At 36.3% G+C, this 8,541-nt stretch overlaps 1 long non-coding RNA gene across 1 annotated transcript; it reads left to right on the top strand.

Moving 5' to 3' along the window:
• Nucleotides 1–7,657: 7,657 nt before the first annotated feature.
• Nucleotides 7,658–8,257, top strand: LOC134214474 (uncharacterized). Its single transcript, XR_009979803.1, has 2 exons — nt 7,658–7,780; nt 7,985–8,257. It is a non-coding gene; the product is annotated as an uncharacterized LOC134214474 (long non-coding RNA).
• The last annotated feature ends 284 nt before the right edge of the window (nt 8,258–8,541 follow it).

The following is an 8,541-nucleotide window of genomic DNA, read 5'->3' as shown; positions in this document are numbered from 1 at the left end:
TATAATAAAATGAAATGGTCTGTGTTCGTATCCGTATAACTCGAAAACGGCTGGACGGATATTCTTTAGTTCTTCAGCAAATATGTTCATTATCATTTCCGACGGGTTTATATGATATTTCCTCAAGCGAAAACCACGAGTAAGCTTGAGTAAATCGGGAAAAACTAAAATTAAAAATCGTATGGAAATTTCGCATGGGCAGTTCAAAACGTCCATTTTTGCCTACTATGCAGGACAACGTCTGCCGGGTCCACTAGTATCATATAAAAAGCGTTACTCAGTGAGAAGGGAGGTTTTGACATTACTACATTATAGAAGCGAGTTATCCAGCTTTCCACTATCACCATAATGGCGGATGCTATAAATTTTTTGACAAGAACTGCTTCCAGACACTGAACTGAAATTTCCATCATAGCAAACCAGCGAATGTTGATTGTTCCTGTTACCAAGGATATACACAAAGTTGTTTATTTTTCCAACAACAAGCATAATTATGCAAGATTTTTTCACCGTCAATTTCATTTGATAATTTAAAACTATTCTGATTATTCTTATATTTCAGGCATAGTGGTATATTGAAATTTTGGAATATGGCGCTACCCAAAAAATATAGCATAGAAAGTTCAAAACGGTCCTAATGAAAAATAAAATGTTGGAATCAAGTTCGAACACATCAGCTATGATATCAGTTTTAGATTGTCTTCGAATTAATTTTTAGTTCTCTTTGGAATGGCAACCTATCGCCGGGAGCTATACGGAAGATTTTTTTTAATTCAACGTTGGTTTCACAGGGACACTCCTGTATGCCATTCTCCATATATCAAGACCACAAGACTTCAGAATATTGCTATCACTTCTATCACTTAAATGTCGAGTCGAGATACACCACGAGAGCCTTGTCCTCCATCGCAAGCGTCCTAAACGTAACCACGCTGTACTTTCGGAAACTATGCTTTAGTAACAGTAGTATGAAAATTAAGACTAGAATTTATATGCTGTTAGATATTTGTCAATAACTCCATAGTTAGAACCAATAAAAGTCACATAGCTATACCTTCGTTATGGTATGATAAGACCAAACGTGAGAATTAAATATCTGTTGAAAACAATCGTGTAATTTTTTTTGTGAAATGCTACACAATTTAATGGCGCGGTATACTAAAGCACAGAGAAACTAAAGTGAGAAAAGCTTAAATCGACATTTTGGAAACATTTCACAATTCCCTCCAGTTTACTGGTTCGGGTTGTACGATGCATTACTCGTAGAATTGACATAAATAAATATGTTATATACCCAACAATAATACACTACATATAGGTACTTCGAAAAATACTGTGCATGTAGCGACAGATTGACGATAGTTATGTGCGATAGTTTCATTACGCAGATTTGAGACAAAATCGAGACGACCGAAGGGATTTTTATTCTACAGATGGCATAACGCATTATCAATGTCATTGTTCCTTTCAACGGCTGTGTGTTCAGTACAATATTTGCTTCTCGTTTTCCTAGGTACAAAACCTGACAGTAGTCAAATACAATCTCTGCTAATTAATTGATATGCGTAGTTCATCTTATGATAATTTCTGAAATAAATGAATAATTAGTAAGCAATTTACAATCTAAATTGAAAGAATAAAAATCTTGCACGAATTGCTTTGTTGTTCGACGAATAAACAAATAAATTTGTAACATTGGAAACGGGAAAATCAGCGTTTGCTTAGTCGATAATTTCAGTTCAGTGTCTGGAAGCAGTTATTGTCAAAGTTTTTATAGCATCCGCCATTATGGTAAACGTGGAAAGCTGGATAGATTTAACCATAACGTGTTGAATAACTCCTTGGCACAATACCTTTTTATAATTATGAAAGAAATCTTAATGAAATATCAAATAAATGAAATTCTATTTCGTTGATGTCACAATATGACGCTGATTGAATCTGTTCTACCGTCCTTTGATGGTTTAATAAGTTCTGCTCAGTGAATTTTTAACACCAGAAGCAGATATTGTGCTTCCAGTTGAAAACCAAAGTGAGCTCTTGTGACGATTGAGTTTTTCCTTATTTCCTGATGTCGCAACTGCATCGCGACTAGTGCGCATCTATGCCACCGCCGTGCGCCATGATGCGCACTAGTCGCGACGTAGTTGCGACAAAAGGAAACGGGAGAAAACTCGATTGTCGCGAGAGCTCACTTCGGTTTTCAACTGGAAGTACAATAGTGCTTTTTTGATGATTTTAGGAAATCTGTGTAGCGTTCATTTGTCTGTGACACGAATATACAGTTTGTTTATGAGATTTCATCACCGCGAGAAACTTATTGATTGATTTTCATTGGCTTTTATCGGTGAGATCGAACTACCTAAGCTCAAAGTGGAAGGGAGCATGTTTGTAAAGCACGATGAAGCACAGAATTGAAAGTTATCGCAAGCGAGCGACAAGTATGAAATTGAATAGAAGTTGAAACGTAAGCAGAGGGCCATTGAAGAACAACACGAAATTGAAATCGCTGTTATTTTACCTAACGTCCACCCAGGAACGGCTTGGCTGATAGTGTGTGAACAATCTTACCAAGACAGGCAAAATAACAGCGATTTCAACCTGCTGATATGTTGTTCGGCGTTCGGAGACAGTTCTAGCGATCAGTGGCATTTTTCAGATATTCCTGCAAATTGGCGCTACTTATTGGAATTTTTCACGCAACAATTCACACGTTCCTACTTGGCCCAAGCGATCTAATACGAACCGTATTTGTCATTGTTTTGCCAATTAGATTCTTTGTTTATGAGATTTCATATCTGAAAATATCTCTCTATTCAGAAAATTCAAATATTCCTCTATTAGTTGAACTTACTTAGTTAAGACTGTAAAATCGTTTAGATAGAGTAAAATTGAAGAGTAGAATTTTTTGCCTTGAGTGTAGGACAACACTGCTATATTTGTTAGTGTCACTGCTCTGTATAGTTGCCATTAAGATTAAATTCTAGGGAAGGAAATTTCACCGAAGCAATGAATGAACGGTGTCGTATGTTCTATTGATAAATAGATCGATAAGTCGAATTGCTGCTATTATAGCGTGATCGCCCTCCTGATGAATCTCACCCAGATCTATTGCAATGAAGCAGTGCAATCCAATGTCACACACCAAATTTTTTTCGCCGAATTTCAGCAAAATTTTGCTGAATTTTGCCGAGCTGAATGATCAGCAAATATTTCAGCAAACATAAATTACTGAAATTTTCAGCAAAGTGAACTGTCATTTCAATTGACAATTATTTACTGAATTATCAGCAAATTCTAGAGGTTTGCTGAAAATTCAGTAGGTTCGGATTCAACAGCATCATGCTGATACTATTCAGCAAAATATATCAAATTGATGACATATAGTGTTTGACCCACGCATAATTGTTTTCCAAAATATAGATTGTTTTTTTTTAGTTTTAATAACGAAGATTTATTTGCCTGACATTGATGTAACTAAATAATATGCATCATAGCATTAAAAATACAATAATATTCCAATTTCCGACTTGCACTGGCTGAAAAATATTTAATATGATTTCACATGGATATTCTCAACTTATCTTACATATGTTATACTTAATAAATAAGATATAAAATACTTACAAGACTCATGTTCTACAAAAAGGAATTATATGTTCAAGAACAGCAACAAAAAGCGACGATTATCAACTTTGCAATGGAACTAAAAATGGCTGGTTTTTATGTTTGACAGATAGCCAGTCGGTGGAAATTGCTGAGCAATCAGCAGATTGGAACAGTATACTGATTTTCAGCAAATTCGAATCAACTTGCTGACTTTCAGTAAGCACTGAATTTACTGGTTGTTTTTCAGCAAACCAGTTTGCTGAAAATCTTTTTAAGAATTTGGTGTGACAGAATTTATGTTCAAACATTACCCGGCCATTATCTGGCGGGCAAGCCCCAGATGCTTACCAGATACTAATTAACTATAAACGCGAATAGTAGGCTGCGACGCCATCGGTTCGGCTCCACCCCAGTACCCCGAATCCCAGTACCCCGAATGCTATTACCCCGAAGGCCACTACCCCGAATGGGACAGTACCCCGAAAGCCATTACCTCGAATGGGACACTACCCCGAAATCCATTACCCCGAATACATTCCGAATCTGTAGTTTTTTCCAGTATTATTTTTAACATCCACATATACTGATGAATCGTAAAATGACAATCTTTGAAATTAATAAAAGTATAAACAGTGATCGCACATATATGGGTCACTTTGTAACAATAATTAGTCAATCCATTTTGCACATTCGTTAAATGGAAATGACTCATATTGGTGTGTGAACCATTATTGTGGGGTCAGTGTACTACTTAGATTTACTTAGAGAAAGGCAATAAAGGTTCTATTTAACCAACATTTTTGTTATTTTTTGTCCAATTAACTTTAACTATCATTCTACGCCATTATTATCTGGGAAAGTGTTATTTTATGAAATGGAGTAAATGAGGAGATAACGCCTTCTTTCAATTAACATAAGACGAACAGTGAAAATAATGCCTTCTTTAAATAAACGCGTTTGCCTGATATAAAGCAGAAAAAAGATATTTGCCTGCTTAAAATGAACGTGTTTGCTCATATTGGGGCGAAGAGACAAGATGATACCTTCTTCAAATGAATGTATTTGCCCGGTATAAGGCAAACATAGGAAATAAAGCCTTCATTTAATGAACGCATTTGCCCAGTTGAAGTAGGACAGAGTTGATAATGCATTCTTTCAATTAATGCGTTTGTCCGCTCTAAGGCGATCAGAGTTGATGATGCCTTCTTTGGATAAACGCATTTGCGTAATACGATGCGAACATAGGAGATAATGCCTTCTTTAAATGAGCGTGTTTACCTGGTTTAAGGCGAACATAGCTGATAATGCCTTTTTTTAATGAACGCATCTCCCCGGGATAAGGTGAACAGAGTAGATGAGTAGGTGATTCTATTAATGAATGCAACTGCACGGTTCTTTGAATGAATGCATTTGGCCGGTGTAAGGCAAACCGAGTTGAAAATGCATTCTTTAAAGGAATGCATTTGCCCGGTATATAGTGAAGAGAGTAGATGATGCCTTCTTTAAATGAATGCATTTACCTGCCGAGCCGAGCTGATAACACCTTCTTTAAACTAAAGAATTTGCCCGGTTTAAGGCAAACATAGGAGATGCTGCCTTCTTTAAATAAACGCGTTAGTCCGGTTTGAGGGGAGTTGATAATGCCTTCTTTTAATGAACGAATTTGCCCGGTATAAGGCTAATAGTGGAAATAATGCCTGCTTCAAGTGAACGCGATTGCCCGGTAGAAAGTGTTTACCCGATATGATGCCTTCTTAAAATGAACGCGTTCGCCAGGTTCAACGCATCACCTATTCGGTTTCTTCGTGCCGCATGCTTACCACGAAGATGGTCGCGCAACCAAAAGTCATGAAGATTTCCGTAGTCACTTCTTCACATTGACAATCACAATTGATTGCACGTCACTATGGACAGACTAGATCAAACCAGAATAGCTTCTCAAATGAACAAATAGTAGGAATTCTGGTAATATAAAGGTATCAAAAACCCCTTTATATGTTAATTCAAATTCATTATTAAAAAGGTTTCAAAAAACTTTCCAAGTGGCAGCTGCCGCTTGAGGAATAATAGTATGAAGTCTTCGTGCTTTGGTGTCAATGACGATGCAACGAGTATCAGAGGCGACACTACAACAGGTCGCTACTGTGGCATCAGGCCTGCATTTATTGCAGGATAACAGTTTTAAGCGGATAATAGTTTCAAATAGTTTCAGTTCATTGAAACGAATCGCACCGTTGAGTACCGAGTCTGACACAGTGAACCTTGTCAAAGGTATGGAAATGCTTATATCATCTTCCAATCTGAGACGTACATTGTTCATGGTAGAATTAGCATTTCCATAACATTGTTAATCGCTTAACTTCATGTAGAAGTAATATACTCATATCATTGATAGTGTACTTGTCAAAAGACCATCGGCTCGAAAAATAAGTACGATCAAAATCCTATTGAAAAATATGTAATTTGCTCGACTGAAGTTGCTTTACTGTTGTATAATTCGTAAAACAAGTAATTATTATTCACATGAATACTAAATAAACTTCTTTTGATATACGTTTTTTCATTGAAATAAACTATAAACTTGAAATCATGACTGATTAGGGGTACTGGCTTATTCGGGGTAGTATCCCATTCGGGGTGATGGCATTCGGGGTAGTGACACATTATGGGTAATGGCGTTCGGGGTAGTGGCCTTCGGGGTAACAGCATTATGGGTAATGGAATTATGGGTAATGTCGTAGAGTCCATCGGTTCACGTTAGTCGTTTAAGATCATAGCATCGTATGGCGGGAAAAATGTTTAACACTCGAGCACGAGCGCGTTTCTACTTGTAAACAACTCGCTGGTTGTACCGTTCTGACTCAAATCCCGAACATGGCTCTTATTTCGAATAACCGCTTTTAAATAATTATTTCAACTTTATTCTGGAAACTCCTTCTATGGGATCTTAAGTTCGTTTATAATCTGCATACTCTGTATACGAAAATTCGATTCATGTTTCAACTTAGGACACTAAAGCTCCATTCGCAAACTCATAACATAAAAACTCTGATTAATCCACCTAGCGGTGTTGGTGCCTTTCTCGTGCAAATAAAAAAATGTGTTTTCGCCATAACTTATGAGCACATTAGCTGAGTCGATTAGTATATAACATTATGGGTCTCCGGGCTTCCTTCAAAAAGTTTGTTTTGGGGCGAACGTATAGCCTTTAAGTATACCTACTATACGAGAAAGGCAAAAATGATAATTATACACTCCCATCCACCCCTGGTGATACTTTTTGTATTTGGGTTCTTGGATATTTGTAAGGGCCGTAACAATTGAAGCGCAACGAAATTTACAAGATATTTATGCTCGGGATTCAAGTCAAAACGATACGCATCAGAACAAGCGTACGAGCAGTATTTGCGACTCAGGAACGCGCGTGCCAACGATTGGTCGTGTTCGATTCCTGCTTTCAGATTGAAATTTTTTTTTGTGCATGCTCGAAAAATATGAATTTAAGATCAATATCTACACACAAAAAACAAACATAGTTTCACAGAAGGTTTTACACTTTTTCTTTGAAAAGTGATTCGTTTTCTTGAAAATAAAAGTAAAAATAGTCTTAGTCAAATTATTTTTTCATTTTCAAAGTGTTTTCCTGCTATCTCCATAAGTAAAATTGAAAGTGCTTCCATTCAATTTCAAAAATGTAGAACTGTCAAAACATTAAATGATAAACCTTGGTAAAAAGGAGAACACATCAACCGTCCCTCAGTCATGTTCACTATGGAATATCAGATGGTATAAATTTAATAAAATCTATTATATATTTTTCTGGATATGAACTATAATTCCTTATTTATCATGAATCGAACTTCAGAATTATCACATGTACGTGATTAAACAACGCTGACATTCAAAATTAACAGCCTGCATAAATATTTCTCTTATCTCGAATTACTTTTGTGAATTTTGTCCATTAATTTATCAAAATAACTCATAGTGCTTCAGATTTGAAGCTCTCAACTCTCTCGACTCTCTTTCCATCATTTTCCGCTCAGCATACAAAAGCGACAACTGTCATTTTTTTGTTCCGGATTTGTTCGGTGGTGCCTCGGAATTAACTTTTTCCAGATTTTGCCGTGAAGTTCCTGCGTTTATGCAGACAGCAATATGGAACCGGAAGGTAGGTCTTATTTTTTCATATAAACAAAGTGAAAATAACCGGTATCTATAGTACAAAACAAAACTACCGGTAATGTGCTGATTCAATTGTTACCCAACCATCCAAATCACACTTTCAATGCCACGAAATAAGTGGTTCAAATAAGAGCACATCAAGTTCTATGTTTACGGAATACTTAAAGATTTTGTAATTCTTCAATTTCAGATCAATTGCCAGTTGCCAGGCACTCCCCGACGAGCCCCGAGCAATCCCCATGACTGGCAGGAAAAATATGGCACAATGTATATAGCTCATCTAGATGGCTGCGCATCACAATTCAAAAAGAATGGCTATGGTTTATTGTCAATATTTTAAAATCCTGTCTAGAAAAATCCTGCTGATCTAAACGGTGCTGATAATTACATACTTTGTATTTATGATCTGACCCCGATGGAATAAAACACCTATGTGAAGTTTGAAATAAACAAACAAAACTAATACTATTAATCCATATAAATCTTCAAAGGAAAAACATTAATGGAGGGAAGGGTGGGAAATTCTGATTTGGGGAAAGAACAGCTTTGTTTTCGAATGAAAAAAAAAACACTTTCTTATTTATAGTGTGACCTTTTTGATTTGACAGTACAAACTTTTAATTTCAGAGTGGCATGCAATTTTTGATCAATGGGTGCAACAAAAGTTTGCGTACTTTTATTTTAAACATTTGCAACTCTCTACGAAAAAGAACCAACGAAACTTTTTATTTTAACCAACGGCTTTTT

Source organism: Armigeres subalbatus, chromosome 2, assembly GCF_024139115.2.
Source record: "Armigeres subalbatus isolate Guangzhou_Male chromosome 2, GZ_Asu_2, whole genome shotgun sequence".
NCBI classification, from domain to species: Eukaryota; Metazoa; Arthropoda; class Insecta; order Diptera; family Culicidae; genus Armigeres; species Armigeres subalbatus.
This window is presented reverse-complemented; position numbering and strand designations above follow the sequence as displayed.